Source organism: Ascaphus truei, chromosome 1 (genome assembly GCF_040206685.1).
Source record: "Ascaphus truei isolate aAscTru1 chromosome 1, aAscTru1.hap1, whole genome shotgun sequence".
In the NCBI taxonomy this organism is placed as follows: Eukaryota; Metazoa; Chordata; class Amphibia; order Anura; family Ascaphidae; genus Ascaphus; species Ascaphus truei.
The window spans coordinates 115,506,942-115,532,965 of record NC_134483.1 but is presented as its reverse complement, the minus strand read 5'-3'; the positions used below and the strand labels follow the sequence as shown (position 1 = coordinate 115,532,965).

The window sequence follows — 26,024 nt, the reverse complement described above, 5'->3', positions numbered from 1 at the left end:
AGATTTGTTGTACAAATTAAAACGTTGTACAGTAAAAGCAATAGCTCTGAAAAATATTTGTCAGTGTTAAATTGATTTTTTTTTTTACAGCATTTTCAAGCTCTGTGAGTGCTTTTCCCCCCTTTTAAGAAAATAAACAAGTGTATCAAGAGCTTCATTCTGCAGCAGTATATTTCAATTTTGTAATGGCTCTGTGATGCCAACACTAATTCCCATTTCAATATTGAGAGCTACATTATACAGAGGGATTTTAATTATCTAATAGTATGACTGATGCAGTAACATTTTATCCTTTTAAAATACCACTGTCTTTTTAATTTAATGGTATTTTTTACAAGTACTGTATAGTAGAACATATTTTTTAAATAAAGATACAGCTGATTCCTGTCTAACATGTATCTCTGAAGGTTTAGAAGATAACTAATGAGTTTGTCAAAAGTTTATTCTTATGAGCCTTGGGCCATTAGGGCATTTATTCTGTTTGATAAATTATGCTACCTGTTTGTTGATTTAACAGTGTTTTCAAATATTTGCAGAAACATTCTTATGAAAAAAATATATTTAACAGCAATAAATATAGAACACTTAAAAAAAATAAGAGCCAGGCTGTTACTATTTTTCACATATTCAGCAGCTATTACAGTAGCACATAGTAAATTTGTGCTCTCTAAACGAAACATACTTTTAAACTAAGATACTGTATGTAAATGTAATATATTTAAAAAAACAATAATTATTAGTGTAATATAAATAAAGATGGAATAAAATATGAATACAAAAATGCAACTAACTATTGTATGCCATTATAATCTTTGAATAATAATATAAACCAAAAACGAATTAAACTAAAGTGAGAACTCTTAAACCAAAATTCCAAAAGCAACAATTCTAAAAGGCATGATGAAGTTATACGATATGTTAACGATCCAACGATTTCTATGCACACCATTAAAAAAAACCTGTCCACCGATAAGTGAAGCTAATGTCACTTTGCGAGAGAAAGATTTACAGTGTTTACAGTTGTATATATCCCCTCAAACATTAGGGAAAAAATTAGGGAGACACGCCTGTGGTGGAGGAGGAGCACACCTAAGTTTCCCGGCTGGGAGATATGCTAATGGCTATACAAAGTACATTTAAATGAGTCCCATGCCACACTTTCAAAATAATTTCCATACCAACTATATAGAGCTAATAAGCCTAATTTCTGGAACAGTGTCAAACCCAACAGGATGAGAACTCACATTCATTGCTTTTCTAGGCCTCAGCTTTAGCAGTGTGAGCTAAACCAGCCGATGGCTAGCAGTACCAACTGTCTACTAACAGCATACCTCCAAGAGATATCTATTTTGTTGATTATACTGTAAAATTGAAAGACTTAAAGGAGAAAGTAATAATATGTACTGAGAGGATTATGAGTTACTGAGGCCAGGTGAGATTAAATAAAACATGTTTTCTGACGCACAAGTACAGTAAATACAAGGTGAAGCACAGCAAATAAAGCAGATGCAGAGAGAATGTAATATAACAAAGTGAGCAGGTGACTTGAATTAGTATTTTTAGACTTATACAGTAAAGGATAAAGACAGTGAGCCATATTTACTTAGTAGTGTTCTGCCATAAGGCACCTCCGGCGCTGGAATACATTACAGCCTATTCAAATAAATGGACTGTAAGGTGTCTTCCCACGCCAGAAGGTGTATCATGGCAGAAGACTTCTTATAAGATATGCGTCTCTATCCCAGAGGGTATCCCAGGGTAAAGTGCTTTGTACGGGTAAGCGCACTCAATAAGAAGTAGAGCTCAAAACTAAAGTATACTGTGACACAATGGCGTAGCTGAACATGTGCGGGCCTCCAGGCAAAAAACTTCTGGCAGCTCCTGCGCATATCTGCTGATCTGCTCGCCAGCTGCGCATGCACGATTGTCATTTGCCGGTAGCTCATGCGCGATCAAAACTTGCTGGCCGCGCATGAGTGACCGGCAAACGCTGCATGCGTATGAGCACTGGGCAAATGTTGATTGCGCATGCGCAGTCAGTGAGCAGATCGGAAGATTTGCGCATGCGTAGTCAGTGATAAATAGAGAGCGGTGCCCCCAAGAGCGCGGGTTGACCGTGCTATAGATATGTCACTGCTGTAACAGTCGAGCTATCCATCAGCTGATTTAGCTCACACTACCAGAGCTGTTGTCCTAAATAGCAGAGGTTGTGTGGGTTTAACTTCTGATCCTGTTGGGTCTGACACCATACCCCATTCCTCATAGGGTGCCTTAGACTTGTCAACCCAATAACATATTGTGTGTTGTGAGAAGCCAGCGGAATCACTTCAGTCAGTTTGTAGAGTTTTATGTATTTATTTTAAATTAAAGTATTTCAATTTGGTATGTGTTTGGCTCTCTGGCAGATGGTACAGTGAATATTTTTGTCCCTGTACTGTTATACCGTAGCCACCTTTGTGTGTATCCGTCATGTAGTACAAAAATGAGTGGTCATACCGGTAGTAGCTCCCTCCCCTCTCAATCCATCTGGATTGTATTTAATTACAGATTTGAATGAATCTGCTTAGATTTTTTTTTTGTACCCAATCTGCAGATGGATTTTTAGTGTGTGGAGGGACGTATTTGGTCTAAACAATCCACGGAATTCCGGGGGAACTGATTTCGACTGTTCTACCTCCAATAAGGATTCTCAGCTAGGCAATGTTTTATGCCGAAAACACCTTGAACAAATTGGGTACTTGGCAGGGTTTTCTGTATTCCAAAACTAAAGCATTTTGTCTTGAAACATCAAACATCTTTATGATTTCATCCATATTTTTTGTAGAGAAATATGTTGTTGAAATTATTAAAATTTATGGTGTGAGAAAAGTGAGCTATTGCCTTTTCTATTAGATTATGTGTTATTATATTGCATAATGCTAGCCGCTCTATAAGCTGTTCTTCTGGAGCTTGCTTTCCATTATCGTGCATCACTTTAAATTGCTTTTGCTGTACTTTTCATGTAAATGTAGATGTATTGACCAAAAAAACAGATATGCTTGATAATCAGTGGCTAACAATGTAAAAGTTGAGCTGTGGAAAGTACAAACTGCAAATGAGAGCTGTAATTGATTGAAATGATTCTCTGCGTTCAGTAGTTGTTGCCAGGAAAAATAATTACAAAGTAATTCCAGTAAGCAAACCACAGAGTCTTTAATGACCTTGAACTAATAGGGGGATTTTAAAAAGAGATAAAATCAGCTAAGTAAAGTTGGTAGATATGACCTGTCATGGGTAGAAAGGCAGCAAAAATAAATCGAAAATGACTTTAAGAATCAGATCAAGAAATTGCTGTTAAATATAAACTGTAGATAAGTTAAGGATCACTGACTAAAGTATTTGATTCTAATATGTTTTTCAACACATAATTTTGTACAAGAAGGGACATTTTATTTTTGCAGAGTTCGCCCCTGTATATCAATCACGATAGGCAAGATTAATTTTATTTTTCAATATGTAAAACAGGAAGAAACAATGATTTTAAATTCCACATTAGCTTGGTAACATTCTTTTTATATATACTATATCTGAACATGTTTATCTAGCTCTAAAGATGTACTCTAGGGAAACATATGAAATATGTTACCGTTCATTTGATAGCAAATGATGTATAGTTAATGGTACAGTTAGAAGTTCTTTTTTGTTCCTTCTTGCACAGTGTGCTTGTAATATTCTCATGTTGGTAATGGTAAGGTAGTCTACACTGTAAGGTTTAGTTGCACTGTAACTTTGGTCCATAATGTATAAATCTGAGACTGTTTTGGTCAATGTTTGCAACTCTACATAAGGTAATTATATTTTCCTTATACATAGGGCATAGCAAAACAGAATGCTACAAAGTAACACTGTAATTATACAGTACAGACTTTAGGGTTCATGTACCAGGGACAAATGTGGACGAAATCTGGGGCAAAAAAATTGCAGTGTATCAAGTGAAAAATCCTATTGATTTCAGTTGGATTTTTCTCTATGATACAAGTGGGGCAGTTTTTTATTTTCTTTTCTGCACCATCTTTGCTTTTAAACATACACCTCAAAATAACTGATCAAGCTTGTGCCCAGATTCACTAAGCGCCGCTAGACTGTTTAACAAAATGTTAACGGAAGTTAATGTCACAATCATGTTAACGATGTATTCACTAAAATAAAAAAAAGTAACAACCCAGTTTAACTCCCTTAAAAAACATAGTGTTAATTATAATGGCTGTTCATGAAAATGATAGGCTCTGTTAAGCTTAACGCAGGGAAATAAAGCAACGTTATTTACAGTGTCATACCTAAACCTGCCGTTACTCCAATCCGGAACCGAAAATTGGATTTGGAGATGCGTAAGAATGCCAAGAATAAACTATAAAAGTTCGCAAAATAAACTTTTATTGCTTTTTAAAAAGCTTAACTCCTTTGTAGCCCACAGTGACCGACAAGCATAACTAACATCACACTGAAGATAACGTAATGTTATCCTGAAGTAACATGACATTAAGGGGGTCATGTACTAAGCAGCGGAAAATTGCATTCGCCAGGGGTTTGAATTTGCCATGTTTTTGGCGTGTTGCCCTCGCTGTATGCAGGAAGGGCCGAATCCCTGGCGAATCACAGCGAGAGCAACATTGCCAAATATGGCGAGTAGCCGGTGGCGAGACAGTCTGCCTAGCGAGAACCTGCCGAGAAGCCGTGCCCTGCCGAGATGTGTCTGCAGCAGAGAGAGATCCGACGCTCTCTCTGCGCAAACATCGGCACATTAAAAAATCTTTTAAATACAATTTTATTCATATTGTCCATGTGCAGGGGGTCTCCGGAGCTGAACCGCATTGGTTTCACCATAGCGGTTATTAACCGCTACAGTCATTAAGGGGTTAACCCACCCTCACCCACCACTCGGGAGGCTTACATACCCTCCCCCACTACACCCCCACCCTGTGAGGCCTAACCACCCTCACTCACCCAATACCCAGCCGGGAGGCCTACCCACATACCCTTGGGGCCAATACCCCCTACCCCCACCCCCACCCCCAGTACCCACAATAAAAACAATACACAGCCCCACAATAAACATCATTATTTGTATTAAATACATACCCCACCCCCTGTGCCCCCCCCATAAATACATGATTTATTATTTTACATACAGGGTTAATACCCCAGGCCCACGGGAGTCCCCGGTGGGCCTGACGGGTCACCTCACAGACCTACAGTACCCCAGCCCCATATTTCAAACAGGGTCTAGAGGCCTATGGGTGGTCTCCGCCAGGCGCCGTGGTCCACCAGGTGGTCTCCAAGGGTCACCGTGGGCCACAATGGGGTCCCCACGGGTAGGCCCGCGGCTGTCTGGGGGGCTCTGGGTCAGACACACAGGTGTCTGAGGGGCCTTGGGTGGTTCCCACAGGGATCTGGGGGCCATCGGGTGGTCCCTACGGGTCCGCAGTGCCCCCACAGATGTGGAGCCACCGGTTCTTCCCCGCAGGTGTCCCCCATGGACCCGGCAGCCGTTTACCCGTGAGAAGCCCGAGGAGACCGCAGGTGGTCTCAATAGGTCCCCCGCAGACCTGAGGAAACAACCCTGTATGTAAAAAAAAAATATGTCCTTTACATTAAATACATCAATTCTCCTCCCACACCCCTCCCCCCCAACACATACAGTACAATAATGTGCAAAATAACTATTATCCAGATAGGGATAATAGATTATTTGCCCATTATGAACACATTAAGTAGCATAATAAAATAAATAAAGTTCTACTCCCCTCATCAATAAGAAGCCCCCTCGCCAGCAAAATCTGTGTCCTCTGTTGCCAACAAAATACATAGCAATACATTGCAATTATATTCTGATATCAATTAACCCCTTGATCACCTTATCGGATAATAACTGCAAAGGTAATTAAGGGGTTAAGCCACCCTGGCCCGATACCCACCCTTCACACATTAATTTGTACAGTGGCTTCATCATGCAACTATATATATATTAGATTGTATGCATCATGTACAGTATACAATGTAAATTCAATGTTTTGATTGGCATTTGATGCTTTTGATTGGAAGATGAGATTTGATTTTTTTAGGAAATAGGATTTTATTTTACTGTGGCTGATATGGAGAAGTGATATTTTTATTAGAGCATGTTTTTGATAACCCTTAAACATTTCTTTGTATATTGGTTCATCATGTGTGTGTGTATATATATATATATATATATATATATATATATATATATAGTGCAGAATAAATGAGTTCTTCAGTATTAGGTGATACCTTTTTTATTGGACTAACAATTTATGTCACAGGACAAGCTTTCGAGAGTTATCCTCTCTTCTTCAGGTCAGCAATACTGATATACAAAGGTTTCAATGGCTAAAACAGTGTAGAGAGAGGGGGAAAAACAGCAGATATTTACTGTAGATAAGGTAGGGTGTTAAATATGTTTGAAGCCAGGGAACGGAGTCAAAGAAAGGTGGGGAGGGGTAGGGATACAGGGGGGGGGGGAGAGAGAAAGTGTGAATAAGAATAGAGGCAAGCAGGATAATTACAAGCAATTTTGATAGGGTGTGAGAAAACCCATGTCCGCATTAAGTCCTTTGGTTTTTATATATATATATATATATATATATATATATATATATATATATATATATATATATATATATATATATATATATATATATATCAAAACAAACACACAAAAAAGAAATATTGCTCACACTAGGAATGAGTGGCTAAACCAGACCCTAATTATCACTGATTACTTGGGTATCTAAGATAAAGTAAGTATCAGGAATTAAATATTTAAGGAATATTGTTGGTGCTGAGGGATGAGAAAAATATATAAAACACACAAAGAAGAACAAAGACAATCCCTTAAATAGCACTCTAAAATATACCACAAGAATATTAATGTAAAACTGTTGTGAAAAGAACTGGATGCTCCTCAAGTGCAGAAAATGAAAAAGATTTTATTAATAGAACAACAATGAGTACTACCTTAAAAACATAAACACACAAATGGCAGCTCCAAAAAATAAACAAACAATGACTCACTGGAAAATATATATTAAATGCTAACCGATGAAATCCCGCATCTCACACTCCATTCTTCTCCTCACTTTTAAAGCTTTACACTCTTCTGCTCCTCCTTACATCTCAGCCCTAATTTCTCGCTATGCACCATCCCGACTCTTGCGTTCTGCTCAAGGATGTCTACTTTCTACCCCCTTTGTATCTAAAGCCCTCTCCCGCCTTAAACCTTTTTCACTGACTGCCCCACACCTCTGGAATGCCCTTCCCCTCAGTACCCGACTAGCACCCTCTCTATCCACCTTTAAGACCCACCTTAAGACACACTTGCTCTTCCGAAATGAGGCACACTTTTGCCTCTTCCGAAATGTTACTTTTATGTCTAAAGCACTTATTCCCATGATCTGTTATTTATATTATCTGTTATTTATTTGATTACCACATGTATTACTACTGTGAAGCGCTATGTACACTAATGGCGCTATATAAATAAAGACATACAATACAATACAATACAATCTAATAACTATGATGTGTCCAAATAATTAAGGTATTACACAAAATCTAAGCTACTAAATACACAGAAAAAAACCCTTAAAGCAAAAAGACCCTTGCTAACTAAAGAATACTACATCTAGATGCACAGGGAAAAATATAACATTTAATAAACCTAGACACATGCAATGGTGTCTAGGACAAAAAATGAATTAAACTTATACCAAGGGAAAAGCACAGGGGAGAAAAAAGATGTATACAAGACTCAAACCCTGGCCAGCAAATGCAAGAAATAAAAAATATATATACAGCATGTATATATAGAGTCTCTGGGATCCAGGCACAGAGGCAGACAAAATGCAATTGTCTAGGTAGAAAATAAAGATATTGATAGCCAATGCGCTTGGAGTTGAAACAACACAGGTGTGCATGAATGCCTCAAGAAACCCTGACTCCCAATACAGGAGAGAAAGATACTCAGCTGTCTTGTCGTGACAAGGGAGGTCGGTTGCTGGTAATAGGCACTCCAATGCGTGCTGGTTTGAAAGAACAAATGTCCACAGAGACCGCAGCATGCAGTGAGAGTCACGTCAGAAGAAAATTAAAGGGGAGCTGCCAGAAGGAAACCACTCTACGCGTTTCGCCCGTGGGTGGGCTTCATCCCGGAGTAATACAGACAGGTAGAGAGGTCAGCTAGTCTTTAAAGAGTTTCCCTTAATTTACTGCACTGCCCACCGATCCTCTCAGCCAGTCACGATCGCGTTGCTCAGTGAGTGACGTCACTCGCACCGGTGCCTGAGATGAGGTGATTACTGCTGATGCATCAGATGCAGGAAATCCCAGCTGATGTAGTTACTCTGGGTTCCCACACAAGTGCGCATGTGCTGAGATATCAGCTTCTTGTTGTTATTGCCATAGGTGACGTCATCTGAGCCATGAGGGGCTTAAAGAGGCAGCGTACCAGATCTGGCAGTCTATGTATAGGAGGGCAGCAGAGAAGGGACACAGAGGTTAAACATAGAAATACAAGAGATAAATAGAGATTACTACACATTAGGTATCATATGAGAGCAGACAGAAAAAACTGCACTAGTTGTTAGATGAGCAAATATTAAATAATAAACAAAAGATTAAAAAGATAAATAGTAAAACAGACTAGGGGATCCCTAAGGTACATAAATGAACAGTAGAGGAAATGAAATAATGCAAAACCTACAGACTTAAGGACAAAAGATATTGTTAGTCACTAGTAGTCTGCATGATATCTTATATAGCACTACAGGAAATGTGTATATACTGTAGGTAGGGGCAGTGAAAAATTATTATAAAAACATTGCAAAACTAAGGGAGTCATTCATTCCCTTGGGTTGCATCGTGTTTAAAAGGACAATCCTACGGCATTCCTTTTTAAGAAGGGCTTTCTCCAGATCGCCGCCTCTGATACCCAGTGATACTTTGTCAAAGGCAAATGCCGAAATACACGAACTGTCTGAGGCATGGCAATTTAAAAAGTGTCTTGCCACTGATGTAATTTTTTTGAAATTATCCAGATCCCGCTGAGCTGATCTGATGTTTCTAGAGTGCTCTAAGATCCTGAACCGAAGTTCGCGGGTGGTCATTCCTATGTATTTAAATTTGCAAGGACATGTTAGACAATAGACTACCCCTTTAGATTTACAGTTGAGGGTATATCCAATGTCAAAGGTTTTAGTTAGATCACTGTTAAGAAATGTATCTGTAGGTAGCATGAATTTGCATGCCGAACCATTGTTACATTTGGAGAAGCCTTTAGTTCTTACAGAGAGAAATGTCTCACTAATATGGGGAACATAGTGACTATGTACAAGACGGTCTCTTAGATTAGGTGACCGTCTACTTGTTAGATTCACTCTATCATCCAAAATATCTTTTAATTCTCCATCTGTACATAGAATCGGCCAATGCTTCTGGAGAATAGATCTCAGGTCACCCCATCTATCGTTATAGGTCCCGATGAAGCGTGTTTTAGTGTCACCAATCTTTTTTTGCGGTTGTAATAGTGTTACACGTTTTTTTGTCACAGTATTTTTATACCCCTGGTCAATACACCTCTTGCTATATCCTCTAGATGCAAATCTATTACGCATCTCAACTGCCCTAGTCTCAAAGCATTCCTCAGTAGAGCAGTTACGCTTTAACCTCAAAAATTCAGATGGGGTGACCTGAGATCTATTCTGTACAAAGCTGTATACATCTCTACAATCGGAGATAAAATCAGCGGTCCACGACCTCAAACAGGAGATAAACGGCCTAGCAGAAAAGACCACCACGCTAGAAAGTAAAACGGAGGAGACCCACCTACGCCAAACTGGAGCGGAGGAAGAGATCTTTAAACTAAAAGAGGAACTACAACGGATCAGAGATGGATTAGAGGACCAGGAGAACCGGGATAGAAGGCAGAATCTGCGCATCCGAAATATCCCTGAAACGGTTCTTCCTGGCCTCCTTCGCCCGTACCTACTCGACCTATTTAAGTTCATTTGCGGATCCCTGAAGGACAGAGACCTTGAAATAGATCAGGCCCACAGGGCTCTGGGGCCCAGATCAGAAGACCCGAGCAGAAGGCGCGATGTGATTGTGAAACTGCATAGCTACACCACCAAAGAAAGCATAGTCGTAGCATGCAGAGGAAAAGAATCACTTACCTTCATGGAGGAACAGCTCCAACTATTCAGCGACCTGTCCAGGACAACAGTGATCCGCAGAAGGGAGATGAAACCCCTAACAACATTCCTCCAGGAAAACGACATAAGATATCGTTCGGGGTTCCCCTTCAAGCTAACAGCAAACCACAAAGGCAAATACTGTATCTGACGATCAGATTCCCGGAAGATATGGATCCATATGTGCGGGCCCTGAGACTGACTCCATCGGTCTCATGGGCACCCGAGCGACAACGGACCCCCGCACAGAGAGAGGAGCCAGATGATAACAACGAGCCGGTAAGAAAAGAGGCTTCAGCACGCCTGAAAACAAACAGGCGCTGAGATGACAGTCAAGCGTCGTTCTACTCACCCAACACTCGCCACGCCGAGCTGCTCGACTCCACACAAGCATCGCGAGACCTGCGGGGAGAACAGCCTACGAATCCGGAGAGGAACCCCAGCGGCCGCAGAATCCACGAGCCTGTTGAAAGTTAGCATGGGGAGGTCCTCAGTTACAGACGCCGACCCCTTAACAAGCCCAGTTTGAAAAGTTGAAAAGTTGCCCAAGTTGTTGTTGCCCTCCAGGGTGTTGTCGCGGTGGCTGGGAGGCCCTTGCGGTCTGAGGAGCCTTGATCTCGCTTGGTGCGGGGGGGCAGGGAGGGGGTGGGGATAACAAAACGGAAGCATCCGAACTGTGAGTAATTCTCCACCCTCCCTGCCCCCCCCCCTCCCCGCGTGGGTCCGGAGGCCGCTCTCGAACGAGGGAGCGGCGAAGCAGATGCTAACAGACCGGGCAGTTGAGCCTACCCCCCGGGCGAACTTAACGCACGGTTAGGGAAGAATCAGAAGGCCCCCATAGGCCCAGCTGAAGAGGCCCATATCCACACCCAGATGGCGATCATAATCACCCCGCCCCCCCCTACTCTCCCCGGCCTTCCCTACTCTCCCCGTCTCCCCCCCCCACACCTACCCCACCCCATCCCCCCATCCCCCTCACTGTAAGCAGGATATCAAGGCACCATACCCCGTGCACACAACTGAGACCCAGTCACCATACCTCCGCTCGGGTGGCTATGCTAGCCTGACCCACCCAAGGTATTCCCAGTATGTGATCTAAGAGGAATATCACCACAATGTTTACGTGCTCCATTAACAGCTGAACCGTTACGCTATGTGAGTGAAGGACCCCCTCTCTACCCTACCCGGGAGAGAGAACCAAATATCTCAAACTGTTATCTGTATCTTTGCCCAAAAACGTGAAGGGGCGCAGGATTTGCAAAAAGCACCCCCACTATAAATTCATAATTCATTATATGTTTGACTGTCACCTAAGAAGGTATGCACCAAGATGGTGAACATGTTTTGAATCGGTTGACCACTCCCCCGCCCCCCCCCCCACACCCACCTCCCCCCCCATCCCCCTCACTGTGCACAGGACATCAAGACACTATATCCCCTGCATACAACTGAGACCTAGTCCCCATACATCTGCTCTGGTGGCTACGCCAGCCTGACCTCCCCACGATATTTCCAGTATGTGAACTAGGAGGAATACCACTGCAATGTTTATGTGCTCTATTAATAGCTGAACCGCTACGTTATGTGAATGCAGGGCCCCCTCTCTACCCTACCAGGGAGAGAGTACCAAATGTCTCAAACTGTTATCTGTATCTTTGTCTAAAAACGTGAAGGGGCAGAGGATTTGCAAAAAGCACCCCCCACTATAAGCTGATGATTCCATAATATGTTTGACTGTTACCTAAGAAAGTATGCATCAAGATGGTGAACATGTTTTGAATCGGTTGACCACTGCCCCCCACCCTGACCCCTGACCAATGGCTAGCCAAACCCCAATAAATTTGATTTCACTAAATGTGAAAGGCCTAAACAACAATAGAAAAAGGAGGTTAGCTCTCCAAGAGATGAAAAGATCAAAAGGCGACATTGTATTCCTACAGGAGACCCACTTTACATCACAGAAGCTACCCAAATTGTTTAGCAAGGCCTTCCCCACGGGCTACTTCTCATCGTTTAACAGTAAAAAGAGAGGAGTGGCAATTTTATTCCGTCAGGGAACGCCATTCAATCATACCAAAACAACCACAGACCCAGAGGGTAGATTTCTGATAGTATACTGTATGGCCCAATGAAAACCAAGTAGAATTTCTGAGGACACTTTTGGATAAGATTGACCCAACCTACCTGTCCTCAATGGTAGTAGGGGGGGACTTTAACATGGCCCTGAACCCACTGGAAGACAAGTCAAGTTTACTAAACAGACCCCACGCGAAGGCCTCCCAAAGATTAGGGAAAAAAATTAAAGAAATTATGGGAGAATACTCTCTGTTGGACATTTGGAGAACACAACATCGGGGCCAAAGAGATTACACTTTTTTTTCCTCACCACACCAGACCTACTCTCGAATAGACTACCTCTTCGCCACTAAAACCATTCTAGATGCCTCAACAAGCTCAAATATAGGCCCAATTACATGGTTAGACCATGCCCCAATTACCGTCACCCTCGATACGCCATTCATAAAGACAAATTCGTTCAATTGGAAACTCAACGACTCGCTATTAAAACTACCCCGAGATCGAGAGAGAAATAAAATCAGCACTTAAAGAATACTTTGCCCATAATACGGAGTCGGTCTCATCGCCAACAATCCTGTGGGAAGCCAATAAGGCAAAAATTAGAGGAACCATCATTTCCATCGCATCTCACAGGAAAAAGACCAAAACAAAGGCTATCAGAGATCTGACGGACAAAATTCTAGAATTAGAACGCCAATATAAAATTAACCCCCCTAAACAAATATACAAAACGTTAACATCCGTCAGAGAGGAGCTCAGACAATTACAAATAGAGAACGTAGAAAAGTCACTGCGATGGACCAACCAAAAATATTACGATAAGGGGAACAAAGCAGATAGACTATTGGCTAATAAACTAAGAGGCATAAAGAAGAGATCACAAATCACAGCTATCAAGAGTAGGTCTGGTGAAATCATATATAATGATAAAAAAATCGCAGAGGAGTTAACTACTTAACGCAAGAATATCAAAAATAGAGCTTACAGAAGCAGTAAAAACATAAAAAATCTCCAAAAATCCCATCCCCGTTGGCTTCTCCAATGCCTATTACAAACAGTTTCTCCCGATCCTATCAACGCACCTCCTTAAGTTATTCAACTCCTTCATGGAAGGCTCCCCAATCCCGCTCTCCATGACCAACGCTAGCTTAGCTATAATTCATAAAGACGGCAGAGACCCACAACAGTGTGGAAGTTACAGTCCTATATCCCTACTAAATAATGATCTTAAACTGTACTGTAAGATCCTCGCCAACTGGTTGAATCCAATCTTACCCAGACTGATTAACATTGACCAGGTAGGATTTTTTCAGAATCGTCAGGCCTCTGACAATACACGAAAGATTATAAACATAATAGATCATGTCCGTATCTCAGGCTCTAAAGCAGTTTTGTTGAGTCTTAATGCAGAGAAGGCGTTCGACAGAATTGATTGGCTTTTTCTGGATAATACAATAATGAAATTCGGCTTTAATGATACATTTTTAGAGGGTGTTAGGACTCTTTACCACAGTCCCACGGCGACGGTCAAACTCCCAGGAGCTCCGGCAAAGGCCTTCGAGATAAAGAACGGTACAAGACAGGGTTGCCCCCTGTCCCCTCTTCTTTTCGCCTTGACGATAGAACCGTTGGCGGCTAGAATCCGGGACAACGCAAACATCCAAGGCATAGTCATTGGGGATACCAATTACAAAATCTCACTGTTTGTGGACGATGTTATTCTCACGCTGTCTCACCCTCATACCTCCCTTCCCAATCTACAAAAGGAATTATCCGATTTCGGCAAGATATCAGGCTACAAAATAAATAGCGACAAATCAGAAGCCCTGAATCTCAACCTTTCAGACTCAGAGATCCAACTATTAAAACTAAATTTTAACTAACGATGGAGTCCTTCATACATAAAATATTTGGGAGTTAATGTATCAAAGGACTACCGCTCCCTATACCAATGTAATTACCCACCCTTACTTGATAAAATTAGAAAAGACCTGGATAAATGGGAGGAATAGCAAATTTACTGGATCGGAAGGATGATCTCAGTTAAGATGAATGTACTCCCGAGGTTACTATACTATTTCCAGACACTTCCGATCAGGGTTCCTGGATCAGAATTGAAGGACCGTCAGAGCAGAATATTTAAATTTATTTGGCATGGGAAAAAAACCAGAGTCGCAAAATCAGTATTAACAGCGCCAAGGAGCAGGGGAGGTATGGGGGTGCCAGACATTGCTCGATGTCAGGCAGCCCAACTAAAGCCAGTGGTTGCGTGGAACTCAGACCCAGACCAGCTATGCTGGCTAAAGATTGAGTCCCAATATGCCAGAGCGCCTTCTCTGCAAGCAAGCCTATGGGCCTCGGACAGATATGACAAAGGGACAAGCAAATTTGAACTAGGCACCATGGTCCACACACTGGATATATGGCAAAAAGCCAAAAATAAATGTAAACTCTCGAACACAGCTTCACAACTCACCCCATTATACAACAACCCAGAATTCCCCCCAGGATGCGAGACCAAGCAGTTTGAACAGAATGCAAGGACAGGAATTAAGGTGGTTCGCGATCTGATATGTGACAAGAAACCCCTGAACTTCCAAGAACTGCGAAACAAATTTAAAGCCCCAACCCTGGATACATTCAAATTCTTCCAAATTAGACATTTCCTACAAAAACTGTCCCCCACATTAGAATTTCCCCCTTTTACACAATTCGAGAGACTGTGCCAGGGAGACGCACACCAAAAAGGCCTTATCTCACAAATGTACGCAATTCTGGAAAAACACGCGAGTCCCGACACAAAGGATTATATGCACAAATGGGCAGCGGAATTAAACACAGACATAGACAATGAAGACTGGGAAGAGATTTGGGACGCGGCATCAGGAACTTCTGTATGCACCAGTATTAAAAAAAACATTTACAAGATAATGTTCCACTGGTACTTAACACCGGTGAGACTGCGGCAAATCTACCCTCTGGCCTCTGATCTATGCTGGAGAGGCTGTGGACTCAGGGGAGACATGGCCCACATATGGTGGCAATGCCCAGAAATCCAGAAATATTGGCTTTCAATCCAAAATCTAATAAAAGAGGTCATGACCTCACAATCCCTACAGATCCACTGACCTACATACTGGGCAGGCCAATGGATAAAATTGACCGCCCAGTATGGAAATTAATCTCCTTCATTTTGACAGCAGCACGATGCTCAGTGGTGCTCCTGGAAGAAAACCTCCACTCCCACGTTACAAATGGTAAGAAAAAGATTAAACAAGGTTATGCTAATGGAAAAACTGACGGCATTCCTCAATCACTCAACGGACCGGTTCTACTCCATATGGGAACCTTGGCTGACCCACTAAAACTTTAAATATCACAGTCTCCTCTCTAGCCCAACAACCACACGAGATACTCGGATCGAGTAGTAGAAGGCGCCTCCAGGGGAGGGGAAACCCACCCCCCTCCCCCCCTCCCCCCCTCTTTCCCCTTCTTACCTCTCTTTTTCGGGAGCCTTACCACAGGGACCACTGAGTGACCTGAACGGTCTACCGCACCCACGGGTGGGTAATCAGGGCCCCCTCCCCCCCCCTTATCTTCTTACCCCACTGTCATTAAAAAGGAAAAAAAACAACTGTTATGGTATTATGTTATGTATATCTTACAATGCCTGTAAAGTGATGTCTCAATACCTAATAAAAACGTTTGGAAAAAAAAATAATAATAATAAACCATAACAAAAAAAAAAATACCATCCATAACAATTACACAATTAACTTTTTCAATCATTAAACAGAACAAGTTACCATCAGACAAAATATAAGTACCAAAAAGAATACAATATACAAAAGCAAGCCTCACCATGACCTAAAGTATATCATACAACACCAAAAATTACATCTATCTAATTCCAAAATACATTACACACACATTTATGCATAGCAGCATAGCCAAAAACATTTTAAAGACAGCAAAACAAGCATTTCCTACCAAACCATTTCATACCCTGTATCTATATATTGATCTAGACATACATACATACATATATACATACAGGGGCAAGAAATGATCTTTAAAAAAAAAATATATGACATGTCAAAAAATAAAAAAAACATGTACAAGTTAAAAATAAACCATTTCTTTTGTTCACTTACCATTACTTGACCAACTCACCGACTCCCGTTGAACACCTTACTCTCGAACCAATACACGCTCAGGAACCCATAAAATAATAAACCATAAAATAATAAACCATAACAATCCAGGGGTCTTCTATTTGTAATCCATTTTTATCTGTATTCTTCTTTCTTGTATCTTCTTCCGCTCTCTTCCAGGGACTTCTTCTCTTCTTCGGCCACGCCCTGGCCTTTTTCTTCGGTAGGAGGTCCTTCCTCCTCGGCGTCTGCCTTCAAAATGAGACGACATAGGCTTATATAGGCCTATGACATCACATTGTCGTCATATGGTTCCCACAGCCCTGATTGGGCTGTGAAAACCATGTGATTTTGGGGGGGGAATTAATTTTGATGACGTCATTTAAAGGCAATGACGCCAGCCAATCAGAATGGCTGTGCTTCAATTGCCTTTAAGATGACGTCATGAAAAGAAAGATGTCCGGCCTCACATGGTACGGTAGCCAATCAGAGCGTGGGAAATACATCCCAACTCTGATTGGCTCTAGTACCCCCGCCGGCCTATAGTATCATTGATGTGCATACGTGTGTATGTTAGGGGGGTATAGGGGTATATATATAGCAACTGTAAATATTACTGTATGTTCATTTGCATGTCTTAGACAGGTCTGCAACCCTGTCTTTCCCCATTATCGCCCAGCATACAGCGCTTCCACTGCAGCAAGGGATTCTGGGAAATTACATGCAAATGAGCACTCAGTGCCACCTTTTGTCTCAAGCTCGTATTACACAAGCAAATCCTCAAGCCAATGCATGCTGTTTTAAACACAGCTTTTAGACAGAGGCTGGGATGAGATGCAAAGCCATTAAACCCACTCACAGACATGTTTCAACCTTGATGGGTATCATCAGTGTGAGGTTGGTTGTAATGGCTAAGCTGGTTTGAGACTTAGACTAGGTAATCACCACATTTTTTACCCACCATAACCTTAATAATTGTGGTGTCGAGACTAGCCTGGGAGCCTGAAGCCCCTGGAATGACTAGTCAGTGGAGGGTGTCCTGTGAACAGGGGTTGGCAACCTCCGGCTCTTTCCGCACCTACATGCGACTCACCTCCTTCTTAGGTTTTCACTCCCCAGCTGTGGCCTCTCTCGCTCACTGTGCTGCTCTTGGCTGCAGGGGTCAGGCTTCTTCTTGCTGCCCAGCATCTTCGCAGCTGCTGGCATGCCTCCTGCACTGTTCCACGGCGGGTTTCACTGAGACGTCAACACACACCGGAATTGGTGCATGCTGGCATCAGAGAGGCCCTGTGTGGAACAGTGTAGGAGGCATGCCAGCAGCTGGGAAGATGCTGGACAGCAACAAGAGGCTTGACCAGAGCCGGCCGGGCCTACCTAACCCCCGCAGCCAATAGTAGCACAGTGAGTTAGCGAAGCATTAGCTTGGGAGCAGCAACCCAGGACATTGAGGAGAGAGGCAGGCCCTGTGTATGTATGTATGATGTCTGTGGGCGGAAAGGGGATAGTGTGTGTATTTGGGGGGTAGTAGTGTGTATTTGGGGGGAGTAGTAGTGTGTGTATTTGGGGGGGTTGTAATGTGTGTGTGTGGATTTGGGGGTGTAGTAGTGTGTGTGTGTGTGTGTATTTTGGGGGAGTAGTAGTGTGTGTGTGTGTATTTGGGGGGTAGTAGTGTGTGTGTGTGTGTGTGTGTGTGTGTGTGTGTGTGTGTGTGTGTGTGTGTGTGTGTGTGTGTGTGTGTGTGTGTGTGTGTGTGTTTGGGGGGGTAGTAGTGTGTGTATTTGGGGTGGTAATAGTGTGTGTATCTGGGGGAGGTCGTTGTGTGTGCATGTAGTGTGTGTGTGTGTGTGTATTTGGTGGGTAGTGTGTATCTTTGTGTGGGGGGTGGATGTGGGTGGGTGTATTTTGAGGGGTAGTAGTGTGTGTGTATTTGGGGGGTTAGTAGTGTGTGTGCGTGTGTGTGTGTGTGTGCGTGTGTGTGCGTGTGTGCGCGCGTGTGTGTGTGTGTGTGTGCGTGTGTGCGCGCGTGTGTGTGTGTGTGTGTGTGTGTGTGTGTGTGTGTGTGTATTTTGGGGTAGTAGTGTGTGTGTGTGTGTGTGTATTTGGGGGGGGTTATGTATGTATTGTATATTTGAAAATGACAAACAAAATAAAGGGACTTATTATTATTCCCCCACATATTTTTTATTTTCCCTAATTCTGATTAAAGTAAGTTTGTCGTATGTTAATGCTTATACAGTATATACCTTTTAGTGTGCGTACAGTATATGTATGTGTTTGGGGGGGTGTAATATTCATGCATGTGTTGCGTCTCTCTGAATCTTTTCGACAAAAACATTTTTTATAAAATGGCTCTTCTTCCTTGAAAGGTTGCAGACCCCTGTACTGTACTAGTAATATCATGTAACCTACTAATCCCAAATAACACTCAGCTCATTCTAATGAAGTTACGGAATACAACTAATTAGAATAAGATTGTCACAAAAGTAGCAGCTATGTGTAATTAAATAGTTATGAAAAATTATATAGAGATTAAGTTGATAGGTTATTCATTGTATTTTTTGTCATGCACTGTGTATATATTGCATTTGGCCTGGCTAATGAATACAGTAATGTAAAAATAAGATACATTTATAACTAGATTTAAAATATGAATGGAAAGCATACCAATAAAGGGACAATTTATCCACAGCGAATGTTGTGGAAAATGCCTATTAACATGTATTTCTAAGTGTAGTCCTTGTTTATTGATATTATCTTTGTTAAGGATTATTCCATGAGAACAATTTAGTGACCGTTTAGCTTATTGAGAACACTGATCCATAACAAATTGAGTTTTGCTCTGTGTAATGTTACAAATTAAAGAGCAGTGCAAAATAATTTTAAAATGCCTGTGCATTTTGGAAAATAAATATTCAGAATGTGTGGGTTTATAGGTGTACATTCTATGCACCATTTCTGACTGCAAAATCAATAAGGAATGGAAAAAACATAACATTCAGTATTGGAGGTAAATGCTCAAAGGTAATGTAAGCTTTGTATGTGGAAGATGCACATTGTTCATGTGGATGTAATTTGTGCAAATTCAGCAAAGTACAGAATTCCTACAGGAACAAATTAAGCAAATGGTGCCCAACTTGTGCTCTCTTCTTCTTCTTAGGAAAGCAACATTTTATCAATTTAAAAATACTAGAGCCTATGTGAACAAGATGTCAGCATTACCTCATTAAAATATTCTGAAAACATCATAATAAATTAAAGCTGTGTTTCATTATTGCACCAATCAAATTTAGCTTCATTGAACACAGACTGGACAACACACACTTTGGCATCCTAGAACTATTCCATAAATGTTATGATTTTTATATTTTTGAAATATAGAATTGAAGCAGGGGGTCTCCTGAGATGAACCCCATTAATTTTAGCTCTGGGGACACCATACTTTCAGAGATATTTACCTCTGAAGTAAGTATGTGTAGCTACTTTGGCTCAGGAAAGCAGGACTTTAAAGCTCCCACGTCACATGGGCTAATAGGAAGCCACACCCATGACTTTGCAGCTTCCTATTGATCCACAGGGTGGGAATTTTCTGAAGAGCTGACATCATAAGCACGATTTCCAAAATTAGCATTAGCTGTGTTTTCCTTCCCTGCTGTGGTTTCCTACCCTGAGGTGGCCATATACTATCAGCGTAGATCAGCACCTTAGTGAGCATTCTAGGCCGATGAGCAAGATTTCCATGTCAAACCACACCATGTTCCTTAACCAGACGGATGAGGACTTGGATATGTTGAGTGTGTCCTAGGATGAGGTCACTCTCATCCCTGCACGCCACTCTAATGTTCCACCCCCTGTTAGAGGTTCCCTGGGAAAGACTGTCTGGGAACATACAGTGCTTCTGCTGAGAAGCCCATATCGGGACCCAGACAAAACTCCAAACACTCGGGGTAGCTACGACCAATAGACTAGAGAGAAAATCACTGTATGAATACTGGAATGGGCCTCACAGCCCATGGCCCCAGCATCATTCACTCAGGAAAAAAGAAATGAAACTAAACCAGTCACAAACCCTATCCCCCACTGTTAAAGGTGAACAATTAAACGTACACACGCAGAAGTAAATATATAGTGGGGGAAAAAATATATATATACAGTTGTAGCCCTCTTTCCCCCTTACTAAAGAGACTACTTGTACTGCCGTTACCTATTGGTTCACAGAAGGCCGGAACCTCCACCACTGGGAGCCTTGGGTGATTGGGTATCCACCTCGGTGCAGCGCCTCCACCTGAAAGCTGAAAGGGATCCTGACGCAGCAGGATAAGCCCCTCCCAGGAACAATACCAGTAATACACACACATACGTCTGTGTGTATATTTGTATATATACAGTGTTCGACAAACCTATACATTTGCACGCCCCGGGCGAGTGGATTTAACATCGTGGCGAGCTCCTATTGGCCCAAGCAGCACATGTGTGGTACTAGGTGGCGAGTAGATTTTTTTGTTCGGTGAGTAGATTTTTTGGTGATTTGTCGACCAAGGGATTCTGGGAAATGACATGCAAATGAGCACTCAGTGCCACCTTTTGTCTCAAGCTCACATTACACAAGCAAATCCTCAAGCCAATGCATGCTGTTTTAAACACAGCTTTTAGACAGAGGCTGGGATGAGATGCAAAGCCATTGAACCCACTCTCAGACATGTTTCAACCTTGATGGGTATCATTAGTGTGAGGTTGGTCTTAATGGCTAAGCGGGTTTGAGACTAGACTAGGTAATCACCACTATTATTAAGGTTATGGTGGGTAAAAAATGTGACAAAAACCCTCCACAGTAAAGCATAAAGCAACTGTAAATATTACTGTATGTTCATTTGCATGTCTTAGACAGGTCTGCAACCCTGTCTTTCCCCATTATCGCCAAGCATACAGCGCTTCCACTGCAGCAAGGGATTCTGGGAAATGACATGCAAATGAGCACTCAGTGCCACCTTTTGTCTCAAGCTCGCATTACACAAGCAAATCCTCAAGCCAATGCATGCTGTTTTAAACACAGCTTTTAGACAGAGGCTGGGATGAGATGTGGAGGAATTTTGGCCCACTCTTCTTTACAACGTTGCTTCAGTTCATTGAGGTCTGTGGGCATTTGTTTATGCACAGGTCTCTTAAGGTCCAGCCACAGCATTTTAATCGGTTTGAGGTCTGGACTTTGACTGGGCCATTGCAACACCATGATTCTTTTCTTTTTCAGTCATTCTGTTGTAGATTTGCTGGTGTGCTTGGGATCATTGTCCTGTTGCATGACCCAATTTCGGCCAAGCTTTAGCTGTCGGACAGATGGCCTTACAATTGACTCTAGAAAGCTTTGGTATATATATATATATATATATATATATATATATATATATATATATATATATATATATCGTAGATGACCTAGGCGCAAAGAAAAAACAAGAGGGAAAAAAGAGGGGAAGAGACAAAATAAAATAGTGTATCTATTCTATATATTCGATATATAATAGAGAAGTGCTTACAGCTGCAGAGATGAATATGGATGAGGATGTCTGGTATAGTCGGTGCTTAATATTCTTGAGAAAGGGCCGATAGCTAGACTTTAGCACTTATATGGTGGCCCAATCTTCGATCACATCCACAGGAACTATATATTCAAAGATCAGCACACATTAATAGGTTCTTAGGACAAAGGGATAAAGTATAATCCTCATAATCCAATGTAGGGCTGAATTAGATAGTGCACATATAAATGAAAACATATTTATTAAAAATTGCTTGAAAAATATCAAAGTTGTAAAAAATGCAATTACATGCAAAAGGGAGAGAATTCCTTATTGAATCTGAGAGGCTGTGAACATCATAGATACCAAGTCCCACTGAATAAGGATGTCTTTATATAGATAAACTATATCATATATAGTAGATGAACATCTCATGTGAGAAAAAAATGTCTCTGTTAATCCCAATAGTCCTCCTTATCTTCTGGGTGGTGGGGACCGGAGCGATATTTTTATGTGGCACACGGTACACGGTACACAACTAGAGTTTCCCCGACTTTTCCTCCACTTATTACTCCCGCGTCACAAGGGATACAGACTAGTTTGTATGCCTGCTTATCACTTCCAGTGACGTTCCTCTGTGGGGTTGGGACCAGTGCTGTGTGTCGCTCCGCTACACGGTACACAGAAGTCTTTTCCCAGCTTGTCCTCCCTCACTCACCGCTTCCGCGACATGTGGGGCTGTTTGTTCACATCCCGCGAGATCTGTGGCAGCCACCGCTCCACACACTCAGGCTCCGCTGCACCATGCACCACCCACACAGTAATCAGCTTGGTTCTCAGCGCTTCCACATCACGTGGGGCTGTTCGTTCACGTCCCACGGGATCTGCGGCGGCAGCCGGCCCTCTACACACTCGGGCTGCGCTGCACCATGCACCGCCCACACAGTAATCAGCTTGGTTCTCCTGCCGACAAATTGTTCAAAACACTCTCTTGGCAAAATTAACACAGCCTCAACGTTGATTCTCACCCAGACAATCTCACCCTGAGCAATCCTTTTCCTTGCTGCATACTCCCTCAGGGCATTTTAAATATAGGATCTCTGAAACGTCATGGGGGTAGGTTTATTGGCTCATGTGCTTTACATAGCAGTTACTGAGCCCCTACCAATTTTCCAATTAGAGCAGGTATAATACACCCCAGTGTCAGTCTGGACATCACCCTCCATTGAATGGTAGATGAATGTATAAGGCTGACAGCGAGAAATATGTGTAAGTTTTATTATATTCACATCAGGGAATTTGTGCACCCAGTTTGCCTCTATAGTAAGGTAACTATGACACTGGCTTTAGCCAGCTTTTAATTGCACTACTCACATAAGCTCATGCTTTATTTAACCCCTTCAGGGCTTTCACACTTTTTTCACCAGTCCATGGGACAATTATTACATATATATATATAGTGTAGGTACCTGCATTAACAGGTATGCCTTGACATGGCATGCAGGCTTACAAATGCTTTGGCCAAAGGGTTTAACATGATACCCTTTTTCATGAGATTATTATTTTATTTTAGCCTAACTGGTAGGAGCGCAGGAATCGTTCTTTTTGTTTTCCTATATGTAAGGCCTATCTTTTTACCTGCAGCAAACTTCTATAGGGAGGAGCACGGTATCATGTATTCTCTCTCCTCTCTCTCTCTCTCTCTCTCTCTCTCTCTCTCTCTCTCTCTCTCTCTCTCTCTCTCTCTCTCTCTCTCCTCTCTCATTAAAATGAGAGGCTGAGTCTGAGAAATTTTATTAAATGCTATACACAGGGATGGCTTTAGGGTAGATCAATAGGCGCGGTCAATCAGAGTGCCATGGAATTGGGGGCGCGCTGAAGAACCGTGCCTATTAGCCAGTCGATCTACCCCAAAGCCGGCCCTGCGGTGCACGCTTGAGGATCCCTGCCGTATTGGTTTGTGTTTCATATATATATCTAAATGCCTCTTCTAGCTGAAAAATAACCTTTGTGCTTGTCCATGTTGTATTTATTTCTTGAAACTGTAAATAGATTTGAGCTTTGCACAGGATTAGAGGATTGATTTCAGTTAAACTTACAAAGTAAAAGCAGCAGTTTGGTTATATCTACTGCATACTCTCAGTAAAGCAAACGGTAAAACGTTCCCTTCCTTCCTAGTGTGTTACTGATAACAGGTGAAAAGCTGTCTCTAAACAAGTCTCCGCACAGCAGTTAAGGCTGACTTCCCGCTGGCGCTGAGCTCGCTTGGCGCTTTGCGCGCTTACCTTCTTCAATGTGGATCAGCACATCCCCACTCCCGCTGTGCTCGCGCGCTCATGCGCGTGCACACACGCTCTCCCAAGCGTTGTGCTTGGGGAGACAAGGGAGAGATACTTTCGTGCTGAGAGCAGGGTCACATGATCCTGCTCTGACAAATGGGAAGTGAGAGGGTGTGTTTTACAGTCACACACACAACACAAACACTGAATTCAGCAGACAGAAGTGGAAAGTAGGGGGGGGCAAACAGACAGAGGGGGGGCAAACGGACAGAGGGGGGGTAAATGGACAGAGGGGGGGGCAAACGGACAGAGGGGGGGCAAACGGACAGAGGGGGGGGGGCAAATGGTCATAGGAGGGGGCAAACGGACAGAGGGGGGGGCAAACGGACAGGGGGGTCAAACGGACAGAGAGGGGTCAAACGGACAGAGAGGGGGGCAAACGGACAGAGGGGGGGGGCAAACGGACAGGGGGGGCAAACAGACAGGGGGGGCAAACGGACAGGGAGGAGCAAATGGACAGAGGAGGGGGCAAACGGACAGAGGGGGGGCAAACGGACAGGGGTCAAACGGACAGAGAGGAGGGCAAACGGACAGAGGGGGGGCAAACGGACAGAGGGAGGGCAAACGGACAGAGGGGGGGGAACGGACAGAGGGGGGGCAAATGGACAGGGGGGGGGCAAATGGACCGGCGGGGCAAACGGACTAAGAGGGGGGGTCAAACTGACTGAGAGGGGGGGGGCAAACGGACAGAGGGGGGTCAAATGGACAGAGGGGGGTCAAACGGACAGAGGGGGAGAGAGACAGAGAATGGGGAGAGAGACAGAGAATGGGAGAGAGAGACACAGAGAATGGGGGAGAGAGACACAAAGAATGGGAAGAGTGAAACGAGAATGGACGGATGGGGGGAGAGAGAGAATGGAGGAATGGGTGAGAGAGAGAATGGGGGGATGGGGAGGGAAGAGAATGGAGGGATGGGGGAGAGAGAGAATGGAGGGATGAGAGGGGAGAGAATGGAGGGATGGGGAGATAGAGTGGAGGGATGGAGGGAGAGAGAGAGAATGGTGTGTGTGTGTGTGTGTGTGTGTGTGTGTGTGTGTGTGTGTGTGTGTGTGTGTGTGTGTGTGTGTGTGTGTGTGTGTGTGTGTGTGTGTGTGTGTGTGAAGGGGGGACAGAGAGAGGTGGAGAGACATAAAGGAGAAGGGGTGCAGTTGGTGATGTCATTTGTTTTATAAAAAGTTTTTTAATGTGTCCCAGTTTTACTTTTGTAAATCTGGTCACCCTAAGAATAGGCCCCTGTCAGTCCATGTAAAAAAAAGTCTGGATGAACTACAGTATGAGCGTTGATGCCTTTAATTACATTAAAACTATGTTCCAGAAATCTGGTACTAATGGCTCATGTGGTGCGTCCCGCAAGTACAGAAAATTATGTATATTACATATGTAGACAGACAATCAATGTGGCCTTTAACATTACACTTAGTGTTAATAGTGTATGAACAAAATATGCTAGTAGGTATTAAATATTTACAATTAAGCCAAATACTCTACATTGTCATATAGTATACAACAGATTTCTGTATTAACTCTTAATATGCTATATGAGAATGTACAGTTTTTGGATTAAAAAAAATAATTCTGAACTTATTTCACTGCAGGTTTTGTAGAATGCTAAGGGAAAAAAAGTATAGTCTAAACTCGCCAAAGCTGTTTAAAAAGAGTAGATACAGTAGTTCATATATTCATTTCTTAAGT

At 42.6% G+C, this 26,024-nt stretch overlaps 1 protein-coding gene across 2 annotated transcripts in view; it reads left to right on the top strand.

The window, feature by feature from the left end:
- The window catches only part of ST8SIA4 (ST8 alpha-N-acetyl-neuraminide alpha-2,8-sialyltransferase 4), a 200,978-nt gene that overhangs the window by 123,217 nt on the left and 51,737 nt on the right, over nt 1-26,024 (top strand). The window lies entirely within an intron of this gene.